At 54.0% G+C, this 18,666-nt stretch overlaps 1 long non-coding RNA gene and 1 other non-coding gene across 2 annotated transcripts; both read right to left on the bottom strand.

The window, feature by feature from the left end:
* Positions 1 to 4,579: 4,579 nt before the first annotated feature.
* On the bottom strand, positions 4,580 to 9,052 carry LOC141998806 (uncharacterized). The gene is made up of 3 exons (XR_012641925.1): positions 8,983 to 9,052; positions 8,675 to 8,792; positions 4,580 to 5,084 (listed from the first exon to the last, which is right to left on the bottom strand). It is a non-coding gene; the product is annotated as an uncharacterized LOC141998806 (long non-coding RNA).
* Positions 9,053 to 15,200: 6,148 nt separating this feature from the next.
* On the bottom strand, positions 15,201 to 15,274 carry TRNAN-GUU (transfer RNA asparagine (anticodon GUU)). The gene has a single exon. It is a non-coding gene; the product is annotated as a tRNA-Asn (tRNA).
* Positions 15,275 to 18,666: the final 3,392 nt, after the last annotated feature.

The raw sequence follows: 18,666 nt of genomic DNA on the forward strand, positions 1-18,666 counted from the left end.
CTAAACCCACCCAGCAGGTTCCCTGCTGCAGCCTCCATCCACATTCCTGGGCAGAGGTGTCACCTCCCCCTCCCCCTCCTGGCTCAGGTGACAGGCTCTCAGGTCTCCCGTCCCCAGGGCACATTCCCAGGTCAACACTCCCCCCTCCCTGCTGCGTCACATCGTCACACCTTGGGACCCAGCAAGGGAGCTAGACACTGGGACTTTTCCGCATGGTCCCCCTGGTTCAAATCGCCAGCCTGCTCAAAGGCAGTGAGGTGGGCATCCACATCCCCCCCTCCTTAACCGGGGCAGCAATTTAGTCTCGAGGTTCCCAACAGAGCTGGCACCCCGGGGTCTATCCCCACTCACCCCTGGGAGGTCCCCTATGCCTCTCTGCTCCCCCTCCGCCAGTTCATGCTGCTGCTGCTTCTGCAGCTCTTTCTCGGGCTCTCGCTGTCTCTCACAGTCCTCTTGCTCTCTCGGACTCAGCTCCAATCCCATCCTTCTCCGATCCCCTGATGGGGAACCCGATCGTGAAGACCCTCGTCTGGTCGGGGACTGGAGTCTTGGGGATGCCTGGCTACCACTCCAGCTGCTCCCAGACCCTGCTATAGCCCCATTTGGGGTCAGGAATCTGTTCCTTAGAGCGGTCATCCTCCTCCAGCTGCACGATTAACTGTGCTTTGGTGAACTTTCCAATGCTCAACCCTCTCTTTCTGCACAGGATTAGAATGTCCTTCTTAAGGAGAAGGTGACAGGCCATCACTCCGCTCTTCACTCCACTCCCCAGCAGCCCCAAACTGAAACTCCCTCCAGCCCCTCCTCCTCTGTCCCTTTCCCGGTCAGGAGGTCACCTGATTCCTTTGTTCTCCAACCCTTTAGCTCTCACCTTGCAGGGGGAAGGGCCCGGGCCATCAGCTGCCGGGAAACAGGGTGTCGGCCATTCTCTGGGTCCAGACCCCTGCACACACCTGCCCTCTAGGGCTCTGCACTGATCGTACACCCTTATCCCACCACCTACATACTTAAGAACTGCCTAGGGGAAACTGAGGCACCCCCACACTATTCAGAGGAAACATTAAGAACAGTCCCACTTCGTCACAGTTGCCTCACCCTGAATGTCACTGATCCCCCAGTTTAGAATGCGTCTCCCCGGCCGCTTCTCCTGCTAATTTGAACCTCAGGGAACACATCAAAGCTCTCTCCTGTCCCCCACAGCTGATGGGTATGGACCACTGCCAGGGCCCTCTACACCGGGGTTAACATCTGGATCCTGGCCAAGCTGGTTCTAGCCCATGTGGCCAACCCCCGTGACCAAAAATAACAAGTCAGAGCCCCCCCAAAACCATGAGATTGGCTTAAACAAGATGAGATTTTGAAAACAACTTTGGGTTCTGTTCTTGATCTCCTGGTGGTGGAGCCTTTAGGGGTCACCTTTTCAAGCTTTTCTCCCCATCCAGGAGGGCTAGAACAAGAAAAACTTCTGACAAAAATGGCCAACCCCGCCAAAATCTTCTACCAGAATCAGAAAAAATTAGTCCAGAATGATTGAAAACAGAACAATTTTTGGTTTTTGAATTTTCCAGGAAGACAGTGAATGTTTTCTATTAAAGCCGACACTTTCCACAAAAACTTGCGTTGAATCAAACACCCAATTTTTCCTAAAAAAAAAAAAAAAAAAGTCAATGGAATCATTTCAGTCCACTCGTTACAGCTGCTGTGAAATCCCCCATCTCACCCACCCCAGTTCCCACATCCTCCCCCGCAACTCCAGCCCCATTGCACACACAGCTGCGCCCCCTGCCTGGCCATAGGGCCCCTTCCCTGTCCCCCAAAGAGCAGCTGCAGCAGATCCCAATCAGGGGATCCACACAGGGACCAGCCAGCTCCACTTGCTGCCGCTCAGCCCTGCAGGGTCCGTGTTTAGCCTCTCCCCGTCCCCGTCAGAGAAGTGCGGTACCTGGGGCTGTGCCAGGCCCATCCCTGCCATGAAGATGCCCTGTGGGCTGCGGTGCCCCGGCAGAGGGAGAAACTGCTGGATCCATCTGGGCTCCGAGCGAGCGCTGGGTTGGGATCAGGCCCCTCTGGGGTGGCTGGGCAGCTGGTTTGCAGGGCCGCTCACCTCCTGGCCCCACGCAGATCGTCTTGGGATGAACTCGTCTTGCGGCGGGGGGCGGGGCCCGGCCGGACACCCCGCCTCCGCCGTGACCAAAGGCTCGGGGGGGGGGTCCTCCGGTGTGTCCAGAAACCAGCGCCCCGCACGCTGGCTGGCTCGGACAGTCCAAAATGACGTGCCTGGTTCTCAGACTTGTCCCTGCTGCTGGGGATCAGCTCTCAAAGCGGGGCGCCCCCCCACCCCTACCCAGCTGTCTGCTGCCGGGTTCCCGGTCCCTTCCCTCCAAGCAGCCGGGACTGGCCGCTCCCGGAGGCAGAAGACCCGGGGCTGGCCGGACCGAGTCAGACGCGGGACGGTTGTGCCAGAGGGGAGAGCGATAGTGATCCTGAACTTCAGCGAGGAGGAGCCAAGATGGCAATAAACAGGGTCCCACGTCATCGGGGCTGTAGTTGGGTTTGTAGCCCCCCCCCCCGCCTGCTCCTCCACCCCCAGACAGATTTATTCCCTCTCCCTGGGGGCAGAACTTTATCTCCATGTGCCCAGCTCTTCTCTCCTGCCCACAGACCCCCCATCTCCACTGGTCTCACTGCAGAGCAGGTCGGTTCCTTGTTGATTTGCCTCCCCCTCCGACTGTGGGCTGCTAAAGTGATCTCGGTTGGGCTGACAGCAAGGGAGGGTGGGGGGGCCTCAGACAGTGGGGGGGGGGGGTTGGATCTTAGTCCCAAGAGCTCCAATCTCCAGCTAGGGAAAGTTCCGCGGGGCAGGTGGGTGCTGGCCCCCCTCTGCCCGCGCCCCGCTCCACCCCCACCCCCTTTCCAACCCCTTCCCCAAAGTCCCCGCCTCAACTCCGCCCCCTCCCTGCCCCTATTCCGACTCCTTCCCCAAATCCCCGCCCCGGCCCCGCCTCCTCCCCTGAGCGCCCCACAATCCCGCTCCTCCCCCTCCCTCCCAGCGCTTGCTACAGCGGTTTGGGGAGGAGTGGAGGCGGTTAGGTGGGAGGCGGGGAGCTTGGCTGCCAGTGGGTGCAGAGCACCCACTAATTTTTCCCCAGGGGTGCTCCAGCCCAGGAGCACCCACGGGTGGCCCCAAACCTGCCAACCCCCAAATCAAGAGATTAGCTTAAAAATCAGCAAGGTATTAAACAAGGATACAGCCTGTTTCTCCGCTGCCTGGTTTTACAGCCTGTGGGCACGTTTTCAGTCCTTTCTCCATGACGCTGAGGGCTGCAAACCTCCTTTAATTTTTAAACCAAAGCCGAGATTCTCCCACACTCACTTGTCTAGGAGCTGGGACTCCACATAAACCATCAAATGTCGTCCGAGTTAACGCTCTGGTGCGCAGGCCACCTGAGGACCAGCCCCCCCCAGCACCTCCCGTCTGCCTGTGATCAGCTGTTCAGCGGTGTGCAGGAGGTGCTGAGGGGGGAGGACGGGGCAAGCCTGGGGGAGGGCTGGGTTGGGAAGAGGCGGGGCCTGGGGTAGAGCAGGGGTCAAGCCCCCCCCCAGAAATCAGTGCTTCGGTTAAAGAGACACTCACGTCCAGCTCTGGCAGAAGCAGGGTGGCTTTGGGGACATGATCTATGACTCAAAGGGTTGCCAGCTATTATCTATTGCACCAATAGCCCAAAGTTACTAGCCCAATCTATTGATGGAAACAGGGCTTTTTTTTAGCAACACTTTGGTCTATTTACCTGCACCTAGGCTGTTCCGGTTGCCAGCGCTTGTCCCTCTCTTGTTTCCAACAGGGAGCAAGGGGACTGGACTAGGAACTGTGCTACAGAGAAAGGAAAGGGGAGTGTAATTGTATGAATTAAGCAGCAAAGCCCAAGCAGATGGTGGAGAGACGGGTGGGCAAAGGAAAGAGCCGAATAAATAAGGTGACAGAACAAATAAAATTGTATTTTTACACCTCAGAATAAAGAAATACATTCATCTTAAAAGCATCTGGTTCAAAACCCTGAGTTTTCTACAACACAATCCCTTGCTTTCCAGCGTCATAAATCATCAGAAGAATAGAAACGTCTGATATGTAGGAATACTGCACATACGTACAAATCACAGTGCATTCAGATCCCAATGCCAGGTTTTAATGCCCCTGCTAGGATATATATTTTAAAAAGACGAAGACTGTTAACAGTGTGGCCTCTAGTAGAGCTGGTCAAAATACAAAAAGCCATTTTCATGCAAAATGGCAAAGTTGTTTTCATTTCAACGTGTTTGAAACAAACCCACTTTTCTTCATTTTTGTTCAAATGTTTAATCCAAAACAGTTATTTATTTTGTTTGCCAAAAATCCACTTTTTCAGCAAACCAGTATTTTTGCTCTGCGTTTCGGAAATTATCAAAAAATATTAAAATATTTAGTTTTGGCAAACAAACAAAAAGGCCGACAACTGTGCATGAAAAATCTCGCTGTTGAAAAGGGAAAAAAGCTTTTTATTGAAAACCATTGAAACACTTCGACCAGCTCTCATCTCCAGCGTTTCAAGAACAAGAATCCACCTTTCAAACAGCTTTGCACAGTCAGGAGTGTTTACAGAGATATGCCCACTGTTGCACCCCCACTCCAGCTATTGTAACCCTCCTGCTAGGCTTCAGAATCACGGACCTTATCCTAGCTAAGCTCGTAAGTGCAAAGGAGAATGTAATAATAAAATACATTTTAAAAAATCCCTGAGAGAGGTCTAGATGTGTAAACAGTGCCCCTCCTAATGGGCACATCCTATGGTCCATATGTACATATAGCACTATACAGATCACATTCAGAGCGATGTCCTAATCCACGTCCATCTCCTCGTCCTCTTGTTCTCCCATCTCCTCCACTTCCATCTCCTCCACGTCGCTGCTCTCAGGGTCATCCTGGGGCTCTGTTGGGAGCAGGGGACTGGCTCTTTGGCCATCCGCTGCTCTGTAGTGACCCCTAACAGCATCTCCCAATGGCAGCTGCAACGTGATGTTCACAGCAAGGCACGAAGCATGGTTGAAATCTACAATCCAAGCACAGAGCCCCACGGCCGGGTTAAAGGGCCGAGTGCAGGGAGGTTTGTGCTGCCCATGCAGGCAGACGGATGAAGGCAAAAAGATTGAACAAGGAACCAAATTGGACAACCATGTCAGGCTATGAGCTGTCTCAGTGTAGACAAACACCTCATTGCCCCTCAAGCCCAACCTGCATCTCCCGGCTATTCCAGGCCTCGGCTCCCCCCACCATAGGTTTGTCAATACTCCTCAATCCCACCTCACCCCCCTGCGGTTATGGCCCTAGGTTACCCCGGACAACTCTTGATTCTCGTCACTCCTTCTGTGGCAGATACAGGATACACAGTGGGGCGGTAAGTGGGTTCCTCTGACACGCACTTGGAGTGATCTCTATGGAGATGGAGTTCACCTGTGAGGCTCCATCAACAGCCATTATGCCAATTTTATAGAAATTGCACCCGTCCTAAAGTCTCATAAATGCTTATCAAATATAAACAACGGTTTTACTAATCCTGATTCTTCTTCTCCATAACCTCAAAAAGACATTTGATGACAGTCTATGTAACATTGTTGCAAAAAAAGCGAACATCGTTCTGGGATGTATGAGCAGGAGTACTGTAAGCAAGACACGAGACATCATTCTTCCGCTCTGCTCCATGCTGATTAGGCCTCAACTGGAGGACTATGTCCAGTTCTGGGGGCTACATTTCAGGAAAGATGTGGACAAATTGGAGAAAGTCCAGAGAAGAGCAACAAAAATGATGAAAGGTCTAGAAAACATGACCTCTGAGGGAAGATTGAAAAAATTGAGTTTGTTTAGTCTGGAAAAGGGAAACCTGAAAGGGGACATTTTAACAGTTTTCAAGTACCTAAAAAGTTGTTACAAGGAGAAGGGAGAAAAAAAATTCTCATTAGCCTCTGAGGCCAGGACAAGCACCAATGGGCTTAAACTGCAGCAAGGGAGGTTTAGGTTGGACATTAGGAAAAGCCCTGGAATAAATTGCCCAAGGAGGTTGTGGAATCTCCATCATTGGAGATTTTTAAGAGCAGGTTAGATAAACACCTGTCAGGGATGCTCTAGATAATCCTTAGTCCTGCCATGAGTGCCAGGGACTGGACTGGATGATCTCTTGAGGTCCCTTCCGGTCCTACAAGTCCGTGATTCTATAACTCAAGGCTTCACCATTCATCAGTAACATGCCCATTGTACGCCCATGACAGCCAAACCCATTCACAGCACCACAGGGTTGCCAGAGGCTTTTTCTTGCACTGCACAGGCCACAGGGGAAGTATTTTACTCAATATTTTAAGCCATCAAAAAAATGGGGGAGGTGTGGGGTTTGGGTTTTTTTTTTCCTTTTTGTTTTTTTTTTTCCTGCCCCACTAGCCAGGTATCTTCTTTCCCCAGGAAGCGATTTTCAGAGCTACCTAAGGGATCTGCATGCCCAGTTCATCATGAGCCATGAAATCCTCTTAAAAATGAACTTCCCAGTGCCCCCTGGCTGGGGGTCGTCTGCTGGGGCTGATCAGTGACCTCTGGAACTGGAAAGCAGGTGCCTCTAACAGAACTGATTAAGGGAGAGATACCCAGTTGGTCCCAGCAAACGATTTGCCCCCCACACTGCAGAGGAAGGCTAAACACTCCCTAGCTCCCTGCCAATCTGATCTGAAGGAAAATTCCTTCCCAACCCCACATATGGCAATAACTGAGACCCTGAGCATGTGACCCAGCCACCCAAGCTCCTGAGAGAAAGAAAGCTTGGTTCCACTCCAGAGCACTGGCCCACCCCATCCAGTGTCCCACCTCCAGCCAGGGCTAACTCTGATGCTTCAGAGGATGGAAACAACAAACACTGCCCCCAACCCAGAATAAATGGGAGGGCGGGGGAGAGAAGTCCCTTCCTGACCCCTGCAGGTGACCAGCTGAAGCCCTGAATCATGAGACTTGGGACTATAAGACATATGCCAGAAAAGACCCCAGAGTTGGCCAGCCCAACCCCCACCACCACAAGCAACCCTGTCATGCAAATCACACTCAAATGTGTCCAAAGCTGTTTGCTCCACAACTCCTTTTGGAAGCTGATCCAGAACCTCCCTCCTCGGATGGTTAGAAACCTTCTAATCTCCAGCCTGAACTTGTTCTTGGCCAGTTGATCCTCATTTATTCTTGTGTCTACACTGTCCTTTATGTAGAACAGCTCTTCACCCTCCCTGGTGTCTACCCCCCAATGTATTTATAGAGAGCCATCAGATCCCCTCTCAGCCTTCCTTTTGCTAGACTAAACCAGCCCAGCTCTCCCTTTCTCCTCTCATAGGACAGACCCTCCATTCCAGATGAGGGCCCCCCAGTGCCATGTACAAAGTCATTAATGCTTCTCTATCTCTATTGGAAATGCCTCAGCTGATACATCCTAGAGTCACATTTGCCTTCTTCATGGGTCACATCACATTGGTGGCTCCATCGTCCTGTAATCGACCAACTCATGAAGGTCTCGCCCTTCCTCTGTCTCCTCCAACTGATGAGCCCCCAGCATATAGCAGAAATTCTTATGATTAGACCCTAAGTGCAGGATCTTGCACCCCGTACTATTAAATTTCATCTTTTTTCTGTTACTCCAGTCTACAAGGTCATCCAGATCTTCCTGTGTAAGATTCCGACCCTCCTCTGTACTGACCACGTTTCCCAGCTTTTTATCATCAGTAAGTTTTGTTATCACTCTCCTACTTTTCATGTTAACACCATTAGTAAAGAGATTAATGAAGATGGATCCCAAAACAGATCCTTGAAGAACTCCATTAGGAACCTCCCTCTGGTCCTATAGTTCTTTAATTTAGCTAATTATTTCCCATGTGGTACCATATCAAATGCTTTACTGAAGTCCAAGTATATTAGATCTGCTGCATTTCCCTTGTCTGAACAATCAGTTCTCGTCTCAGAGACGGAACTCGGGTTAGTCTGGTCCCATCTACCTTTGGTTACATCCCCCTTGCCATTTACCTCCATGAATTTCATCATCCTTCCCTCACAGTGCGTTCTACAGCCCCTTGCCTACTACTCAGCTAGGCTTCGATGAATGGGTCTGTAGTTGCCTGGATCACTTTTTCCCCTCTTGCTTTACTATCATCGGACACTAGATGGGGAGGAAGAGCCTCACCAGCTCTATAAAACCAGCTGGGGGAAGGCTGGGAGCAACAGGTATCAGAATAAGCTAGACCCGGGCTTCTCAAACTTTTGTTTTTGCTGGCCCCACTTTGAAAATATTTCAGGCTATGACAATCCCCCAACGCCCAAACAGTCATAGCAAGTTACTGTACGGACTCATAGAAACATACGCATGGTATTGCCACCCTCACTTCTGGGCTGCTACGGGAGGGGCACTGCCCTCAGAGCTGGGCAGCTGGAGAGGGGCAGCTGTTGTAGCCCTCTTCCCCTCCTGCCCCCCCCGAGAATATTTTTGTGATCTCTTGACCCCCCCCTCCCCCCTCCATAGCCTGGCAACCCCCTTTTGGGTCAGGAATCCCAGTTGGACAAAAGGTGAGCTAGACAATCTCAAACCATGAACTAGTTACCAGGCAACCCCTGTGAGATGCTCTCTACCTTCAGTTCCTGACCCCTCCAGGGGCCGAGTGCATCTCCCCCATCCTCAGGCAGAGCTCAGAGCAGAGTCAGCAGCAGCAGCCCCTCCCCGGCGAGAGCTCCAAGCGAAGGCAGGGGCCTGGCAGAGAGAGCAGAGGGGCACAGGCAGGTCAGCGAAGGGGTGGAAGGTGGATCCCACCCCAGGAGATTTAACAGAGAGAGGAAAGCGGGGCTGTGAGAGCGCAGAACAGAGACACCCCCCAGCAAATCCCCCCACCCCAGACACCGAGATCCCAGCCTGGGAGAGGGGTTCGTTCCCCAACACTTACTCACGACAGCTGCAGCAAGGGGTCCCTGTGGGGCGGGAGGAGCTTCCACCCCGCTCCGGCTGGCTGGATCTGGAGAGAGAGAGAGAGAACAGGGAGAGGAGAGTGCGGTGAGGAGTTGGTGCCCAGGGGTCCCCCTGCCCCGCTCCTAGCTCTGGACCCCCATTGCAGGGGTATCTGTGGGTGTGTTCAGGGAAGGGCCAGGGGCTCTGCTCCACCAGGGCTGAGAGTGTCAGAGCAAAGCGACTGTAAAACCACTGAGTATTTTCAATGTTGCCTCACCCTGAATGTCACTGATCTCCCAGTTTATAATGCATCTCCCCGGCCGCTTCTCTTGCTAATTTGAACTTCAGGGAACACATCAAAGCTCTCTCCTGTCCCCCACAGCTGATGGGTATGGGCCACTGCCAGGGCCCTCTACACTGGGGTTAACATCTGGATCCTGGTCAAGCTGGTTCTAGCCCATGTGGCCAACCCCCAGTGACCAAAAAATCACAAGTCAGAGCCCCGCAAAACCATCAGATTGGCTTAAACAAGGGGAGATTTTGAAAACAACTTTGGGTTCTATTCTTGATCTCCTGGTGGTGGAGCCCTTAGGGGTCACCTTTTCAAGCTTTTCTCCCCATCCAGGAGGGCTAGAACAAGAAAAACTTCTGACAAAAATGGCCAACCCCACCAAAATCTTCTACCAGAATCAGAAAAAATTAGTCCAGAATGATTGAAAACAGAACAATTTTTGGTTTTTGAATTTTCCAGGAAGACAGTGAATGTTTTCTATTAAAGCCGACAATTTCCACAAAAACTTGCGTTGAATCAAACACCCAATTTTTCCTAAAAAAAAGTCAATTGAACCATTTCAGTCCACTAGTTACAGCTGCTGTGAAATCCCCCATCTCACCCACCCCAGTTCCCACAACCTCCCCCCCAACTCCAGCCCCTGCACCCATTGCACACACAGCTGCGCCCCCTGCCTGGCCATAGGGCCCCTTCCCTGTCCCCCAAAGAGCAGCTGCAGCAGATCCCAATCGGGGGATCCGCACAGGGACCAGCCAGCTGCACCTGCCGCTGCTCAGCCCTGCAGGGTCCGTGTTTAGCCTCTCCCTGTCCTGGGCAGAGAAGTGCGGTACCTGGGGCTGTGCCAGGCCCATCCCTGCCATGAAGATGCCCTGTGGGCTGCGGTGCCTCGGCAGAGGGAGAAGCTGCTGGCTCCATCTGGGCTCCAGGCAAGCACTGGGTTGGGATCAGGCCACTCTGGGGTGGCTTGGCAGCTGGTTTGCAGGGCTGGTCACCTCCTGGCCCCATGCAGATTGTCTGAACGTGGCAAGCTTCTCTCTAAGGGGAGCTCGGACAGTTCCTCCCAGACCTGTCAGTCAAGACATTGCCTTCTTTGTTTAGAACCAGTTGTGGGGTCCCCGTATCAGGATTCCCCCCTTATATCCCCTCACCAGGCCCTGGAGGGACCAGATAGAGGGATCTCACTTCAGTCCTTGGCCCTGGCCTGCTGGGATCCCTCAGGCATGTGGTGACATTCACTCGTGTTCATCCAGTCCCCGCTTACAGGATTGTGACCAGTGGTGTCTCTCCCAAGCATCCCTGTCCCAATGCCACCGCAATGGGCTCCGGAGCTGTTGCCCCTCCATTCCCCACCCAGTTCTCTGGCTTCAGACCCTCGCCCATGCTCCTGGTGTCATGCCCCACAATCTGATTGGCTGAGAATTCATTCCCAGTGCTTCCAGCCCAGGGTCCTTGTCCCTCCCTTCCCCCTACCCAGCCTGGGACAGGGGCAGCAGCTACCCCTGCAGCCCCACCAGCCGGACCAAAACGGAGAACACGAGAAGCAAAAGCGTGTGCTTCTCCTTTTAGGGTTGTGCCTCCAGCCCAAGAACCAAATGGATTATCCAGTGGTTTTCCAACTTTTGTCCTGGTGACCCCTTCCACACAGCAAGCCTCTGAGTACAACACCCCCCCCCCCCCCATTAATAATTAAAAACCACTTTAATATATTTAACACTGTTATAATGGCTGGAGATGAAGCAGGGTTTGGGGGTGGAGTCCAACAGCTCGTGACCCCCCATGTAAAAACCCCACGACCCCCAGTTTGAGGACCCCTGGACTACACTGAGCATGCACAGACAGAGAGCCAGAGGGTTGAAAGGCCGCTGGGATGGACTAGACTTGTGGGGCTCTGAGAGACTGTCCCCACCGCCACCCCACAGCAGTGTGAATTCAGCTCCAACCAGGGGCAGGAATCTGAAATCAGTTAAACAGCAGAGACTTCATGCAGGCAGAGGTCCGGCTTGCCGGGCAGGGACAGCTCCTTCCCTTCCAGAAGGTGGGCATCAGCAAAACTCAAGCACCAGAAACCTGGGAATTACAGAGTTACGGTCCATGCCCAGGCAACCTCAACTCTGCTCCCTGGAGCAGGCAATAGGCACTGGGATTATCGGCATGTACAGCAGCTGCACTCACCGTGGGACCTGTAGCTGTACTGAAGGGTGGGGCAGGTCGAGAGAGGTGATAGGCGTTAGTTTGAGGAGTGTCCGAGCTGTGACTGGGCTACGAGGAAACCAGGGGTTGCCCCCACCCCATCAAAGCGCAGGAAGCATTGTACCTTGAGGATCCAGTCTGCCTCATTTTGTTGCAAACTTGTGTATGTTGTCTCAGTAGCAAGGCACTGGGGGGTCTTGCCATGGGGATTGGCAGCAGTGAGGTGGGATGCCAGAGCAGGCTGTGGGTTGAATGGTGGGTAAGGGAAAGTCTAAGGTTAGATGGTACCCAGTGAGTGAGTGGGAAGTGGCTGGTACATTTCACATGTGCAGTATTGTGCAGGGATTATGCGTAGTGTTTGAGCACGGGGCAAGCGGAGGCAGCTCCTGCCCATGACAGTGAAAAGGCCGAGTGTGAGCGTATGATGGACCTGTTGGGACACCACTCAGAGGGCGGAGTTACGGCTACCTGGGCACGTACCTGTATTTCCTGGCTTTTAGGTGTTTGAGATTTGCTGAACTCGATATTCTGGAACTGCTCCATTCATGGCCATGGATATTCTCATCTCCACTGCTGGAGAGCCTGGGATATGCACCAAGCGTGCCCGTACTCAACTCCTCACCCTGGTGTCAGCGGTGTGTTCTTGGTGCATGCTCCCAGTATGCCTGTTCTCCTCTCCACACCCACAGTGGTAGGACTTCCCCACATACTGGCTCACAGGAGGTGCAGGAAGAGGTGCTCAGACATCCCCAGAGGGGCAGGGACCCACAGAGCCCAGCTCACATGAGGGGGTCGAGGATCATTGGGAGGGAGGGGGCTCGGGACCCTCCCTCAAAAGCAATGGCTCCCCAGAACCATGCTCACATGAGGATGGAGGGCACAGAGGGTGGGGTCAGAACTACAGAGTTGGCCAGGGCCCTCCCCCAGATCCTGGCACTCGCACAAGGGACAGGCACACATGGGAAGTTTTAGGGAAACAGGCTCAGACTCCTCAAGGGCAGGCCAAGGCCTTCCAGCTCCCAGATCCCATGGGGGTGTCAGCCATATATGGGCTGGGAGGTGCCAGATCACGGCCCACACACCCCTGCTCCTATTCTCCCCCAGTCCCCATCCCTCTCCCCCACTCCTCCCTTCTCAGTGCCCCACCCCGCCTAGCCCCCAACCTCAACCCCTCTCTGCCCCTATTCCCAGCCACTCTTCCGTCCTTCTCACCCTCCGCTCCCAGCAAGCATTTGCATGTGGAATTCATTGTCATTTCAAAGACAGGGTTACCACCTTCTGAGTATTCTGCTGTTTTTGGATTAAGTTTCCCCAAAATAAATAATAATAATAATAATAAAAAAAATCCTTGGAGAGAGGCAGATTAGAGCAAGATGCCTCCTTTTTTTAAGATACAAATTTCCTACCAAGAGTTGGATTTGAACTCCTAAGAGCATAAGACCTGCCACACTGGGTCAGCCCAAAGGTCCATCCAGCCCAGTGTCCTGTCTTCCGACAGTGGCCTGTGCCAGGTGCCCCAGAGGGAATGAACAGAGCAGGGAATCATCAAGTGATCCATCCCCTCTTGCCCATTCCCAGCGTCTGGCAGAGGCTAGGGACAGCATCCCTGCCCATCTTGGCTCATAGCCATGGATGGACCTGTTCTGCATGAATTCATGGTGCCCGCTGTGGTTCAATGGCTGGACCATTCCCCCTGGCGTCATAACTAGCTTTCAGGCTCCTTCCCCTCTTTCCCTGCAGGGGCACAGCGTGATCTGCTTGGCGTGTGAGTCTCACACCGGCTGAGCCGCCGGCCAACCTCGAATCAAAGTGGTTCATAACGTGGTCATTTGATCTCCCCCAAAGGGCTGGGGGACGCCCTGCACTCTGCTGGGAGAACTCTCAGCCCTCTAAAAACAGAACAGGAGGACTTGCGGCACCTTAGAGACCAACACATTTATCTGAGCATAAGCTTTCAGGAGCTACAGCTCACTGCATCGGATGCATTTAAAACCCTGGTGCAGTGATCTCAGCCCCGGCTGTAAGGAAAGCAGGTCAACTTTAGCTGGTTGGGGGCTTTGTTCGGGGGAGGAGGGGATCTCAGAAATCCCTTGTCCAAATGGCCCTGTGGGGCCCCCCCGCCCCGAGGCACACAAACTGTCAAGGCTCCAAGTCAGCGGGTGGATTTCAGAGCAGGCAGGAGATCGGTGCTTCAGGCAGAGAGCTGGCGCTTTGCTAGAATAAAATCTCTTTAGCTGCCCTCCACTAAGATCCCGTCCTTCAGCGCCTTGTCCCCAGGGCTCGCTTGGGACCCCAAGTGAGGGTCAGCCCCGGACCCCCCCACACGGCGGGCTGAGACACGCGACGCTCCCGAGGGGGCAGTTCAGAGGGGGCGTTAGGACACTTTGGCCCATCAGTTAAAAGACAAAGAAACAAAGTCTGCCCTGGGGACCAACGGAGACGTCTTCCCTCACTGCAGAGAAAAATCATTTCCCCTTCCACCCCAAAACGATCCGCGCTCGTGATTTGCTGCCCAGCAGCGGAGCTCTTGTCTCGGGAGGCAACTTCAGCTCCTGCAGGTTACCCGCCTATTTTGCCCCCCTTAACCCTCCTTCCATCTGGTCAGCGCACAGCCCCCTCCCCAATACCCCCCCCATCAGAGCACAGCCCCCTCCCCAATAGACTCCGCCCGACCCCTCCCCCATCTGGTCAGCGCACAGCCCCCTCCCCAATAGACCCGGGGTTCCCCAGTGTGATCGATGCACCCACCCAGGTCTTCTCCTCCCCCCCCCACCCGGCACCTCCCTGCTCGCCCCCTTCCCAATCCGTGCTCAACACCAGCCCCTCCTCACCTGCTGATGGAGACCCCCAGCCCCTGATCGCTCCGCGGGCAGCCGGCGCCTGGATCCCGGCTCGCAGCTCGCCCAGGCTCGTGTCCCCTGGAGCGGGCTCAGAGCGACCCCGGCTGGCAGGCAGAGGGAGCAGCGAGGGGACGGGCTGCTCCGCCGGGAGCCGCCAGGCTCGGGGAGAGGGTCCCGCGGCTGCAGCCCCGCTCAGCTGGGCAGGTCAGCAACACCGAAGGGAAACACACCCAGCTGTCTGCCCCCGGGGAGCGGGCGAAGAGCAGAGGCTCCAGCCGGTCAGGATCCCGCAGCGCTCCCCGCTCTTGTGCCGCTGCCTCCCGGGCTTATGGCTCGCGCTGGGTGTGGGGGTCCTCCTTACATACGCCGCGAGATCCGGGGACACCGTCACGGAATGATCCATATGGGGCGCATCGGGGAGCGGGATGGAGCCCCCCCGACGCGGCTCAGTGCAGCGTAGCCAGCTGCCGGGGAGAGCGCCTGGCCTGAGGCTGCGGGGAAGTGGGCGAGTCTCCCGGGACAGCAGCTCAGGGGCCGGGCAGGAGGGTCCCCTGGCCCGCGGGTCCTAGTTTGACCACCCCTGCTATAGACTGTCGGGGAAACCGGCCCAAAGTGACGTATGATACCTTATTAGGCGCGTCTTCCAGACATGTGGGTGGCAGGGGCCGGGCTGTGTCCTCCTGCTGCTCCGCCCCTCCCCCTGTTCCTAGACTATCAGGGTGGGAAGGGACCTCAGCCGGTCATCTTGTCCAACCCCCTGCTCAAAGCAAGACCAATCCCCACTTTTTGCCCCAAATCCCAAATGGCCCCCTCAAGGATTGAACTCACAACGTTGGGTTTAGCAGGCCAATGCTCAAACCACTGACCTATCCCTACCCCCCCAAAGCAGGTACGCGTCCCTGGGTGGGCTCGAACCACCAACCTTTCGCTTAACAGCCGAATGCGCTAACCGATTGTGCCACAGAGACTGGGCAGCCAGGCCCCAGGCAGGGAGCAAGCGGCCATAGCCAGCTGCTGGGCAGAGCCTGGCTGGGGAGGGGCGGCAGCAGCAGCCCGATCGCTGCCCGGGCTCGGCTTCCCAGCGAGCCGCAGCCCCTCCCCGGCAGGCCCCGTGTGCAGCAGCTGGCTGCGGAGGGGCGACAGCCCAGTCCCCCCACATTCGGCTTTCCGGGGCAGTGGAAGTACCTAAAAGTGTGTGTGTTGGGGTGCGGGGGGGGAACCACTGGAGCCTGAACCAGGGCCCTGCCCCCTGCACCACCCTTTCCCCTCAGGCCCCCCCTTTTCTCCTCCCCCCCACCTTACAATGTGGAAGTGGGAAGACAGGCGCTGGTGGTGGTGGGGGGGTGTCTGTCTTTGTCTCTCTCTCTCTCTCTCCCCAACTTGCGGAGAGGCTCTGACCCACCCCATCTCTTCCTCTCCCTCCCCGCAAGTTGCCTTTTGGCCCCTCCCCCAATACTAAAACAGACAAGTTCTTATAATAAAAAAAGGGACTAGCCCCCCCCCCCCCTTGAGCTGCTGGGGGCCCCAAGCAATTGCTTAGGCTTAGTCTCTCTGTTTATACCCAGGGGTCTGAGTGTAGGTAGCCCAGCCCAGCACATGTGCCTCAGTCTCCCCATACCCTGCACCACACCCCCAGCTGTTGAAACTGAACTCACCTGGGCCTGGGCCCCCCTGCGGCCCCCCCCCAGACCTGTACACCCTTCTCTGCCCTGGCCCTGTTGGCTCCCCCTGGGGATGACACTACTCTTCCTGGTTCCAAACCATGACCGCCAAAGGCTCACAAACCAGCAGATAAAAAACTCTGCATTTAGTATTTTAAGTCTCATGATTTTTAAGTGGGTTTCACAGTTTTGAGGCCCGACTCATTTTGAACTCTTGCGTTTATCAATACAGAAATTATCTAACCTCTCTCTCTCTCTGTCACACACACACGCGTCACTTAGTCTTACACACCTGCTGTGGGCCCTGACCCCCTGGGTGCAGGAAGAGGGGGCACGAGGGTGAGGCCTTGGGGGAAGGGGCAGAGTGGGGATGGGGCCATGGGACAAATCAAACTTCTCAAGAGCCTGTCTGTGCCCAATACAGTTTTAAGGGGCTCCTACCTCCCCTCTCCTGCCATGGCTCTTAAAACCAACTGAGTAACTGAACCGTCTGCTGCCCAGGGCCCTGGGGTGAGCGGTGCTAATGCCAACCCCAGTATGGCCTGATACGGCCTGCACCCTATTTGTGAGACTAAGGGTGCGAATTTTCACTGGGAGTGGGCTCAAGACACTGCTGGGTAGCAGGCCTGGTACAGCCAACCAGAAATCCCCCCTATCATCACTGGGGTTGGGTCCAGGCGAGCAAGGAAAAGAGACGTCTGGTGCACCCCCATCCTTGCATTGCAGGCTGACATACGCAGTGGAGTGTGAACTACCACCCTGCACCGCCTCACATACTTTATTTGCCACGGCTTTCATGGGACTGTGGAGGTTGATGCTTCGCTAAACCCTCGGGATACAACTTTCCGACTCTCGTTTCCCCTCCCGCAGCCACTCACATGCTAAACCCACTGAAAGTAGCAAACACTGAAAACCCATCGCAGGCAGCCCAGCTCCGGGCAAGCAGCAGGAATGGGACAGAAGCACAGGTGTTCTCCTCGCCCCGGCAGAATGCCTTGTGCGGGTTGTACCTGGGGGGTGCAGGGGTGGAATGAGCCGGGGACGTGTGCCCGTTTGAGCGATTCCTAGCAGGCAAACGAGGCACCTTTGGGGGAGCCTTGTCCAGGCCTGCCATGGGTCAGCTCTCTCAAACCACCACCCCTGGCAGCGCAGGCCTGACCTTCCAGCCCCCTGCAGGCCTCGCTCTCTGTGTACAGGTTAGCGATAGACACCCCCAAAGCCTCTGAGCGTCCCTCTGGAGTGCTCAGCCCGTTCCACGGAGCACATGCAGAACTGTGACTCTAATCCCACAGGCGCGGTCCACAGCAGCTTGTAAGATTCAATTCAGGCCAACCACTCTATTGAGAACACAGCACTTAGATATACAGAGAACAGGAATGAGTTTATCATCAAAGAACAGAGATGCAAGCGAGAGTGAATAAATACTGGAAAGTAATGGTCACATAGAAAACCAAATCCTCACGCTCTCTAGCGCCGGGGTTCTCACAAGCTTTTGGCAGCCTCAGCATGCGGCTCTGACAATACTTAACTAACTGTAGGAAAAACAAATAAATACATTACACGTGCATATTTACGTCGGGATTTTTTGCAGACTCAATAATAAATATAAGGTACAGTTGTGTCTTATCTTTACTGGACCTAAACACAGAACAAACCAGTGCTTTGCACAGTCTTGTCTTCTTTGTTCTTCTTTTGCTTTTTTGGTCAAAGGTGGACGGCTGTACAACAATTCTGAACTAAATTTAAAAATCCTTTACATAAGAGAAGTCCAAATAATAATGAGAGAATGAATCTGCCAATATGTCCAAAATTTCTTTCACAGACAAAATAACCCAATCAACCTAGCCCAGTAATAATAACAATGATAACAGTAACAACAAAATCTGAGCCGTTCCTGTTGTCTTTTCAGCTTGGTTTTTGCATCATTTAACAGCTTGCGCCTCTGAAACTCACCGTGGTAATTTGGTTCAACTTCCCTTGCACGAGTGCTGTAGGGACGTTGCACTACATACATTTCAATTTGAGGAATTTCTCTCTCACACTGCAACTTGCTCAGAAACGGGATCGGGTGGCTTCAGAAACACAGGAAACTGCCTTTCCCCCTGGTGCTGAAGTGTTCCTTTTTCTTTCTCTGTTTTGCTTTTCTTCGCAGAAGGTCCCAGAGGAGCCACCTGCTGTCACATTCAAGGTCATTTTCTGGCACTAGATTATCTGAAATACTTTCTGATACCCAGTCACATTTTTGACTCTTTCACCTCCCCCCCATGAACAATCGCAACCTACCCAAACACCATGCAGTGACATGGCCCATAGCCACTTACTGAGCTGCAGTAACATGAGATGTAAACACAGTGATTAGAGGTCTATAAAATCATGAGTGGTGCGTAGAAAGTGACTAAGGAAAAGCTATTTACTTGTTCCTATAACACAAGAACTAGGGGCCACCAAATGAAATTAATGGGCACCAGGTTTAAAACAAATAAAAGGAAGTTCTTCTTCACACAGCGCACAGTCAACCTCTGGAACTCCTTGCCTGAGGAGGTTGCGAAGGCTAGGACTATAACAGGGTTTAAAAGAGAACTGGATAAACTCATGGAGGTTAAGTCCATTAATGGCTATAAGCCAGGACGGGTAAGGAATGGTGTCCCTAGCCTCTGTTTGTCAGAGGGTGGAGATGGATGGCGGGAGAGAGATCACTT

This window comes from Natator depressus, chromosome 14 (assembly GCF_965152275.1).
Source record: "Natator depressus isolate rNatDep1 chromosome 14, rNatDep2.hap1, whole genome shotgun sequence".
In the NCBI taxonomy this organism is placed as follows: Eukaryota; Metazoa; Chordata; order Testudines; family Cheloniidae; genus Natator; species Natator depressus.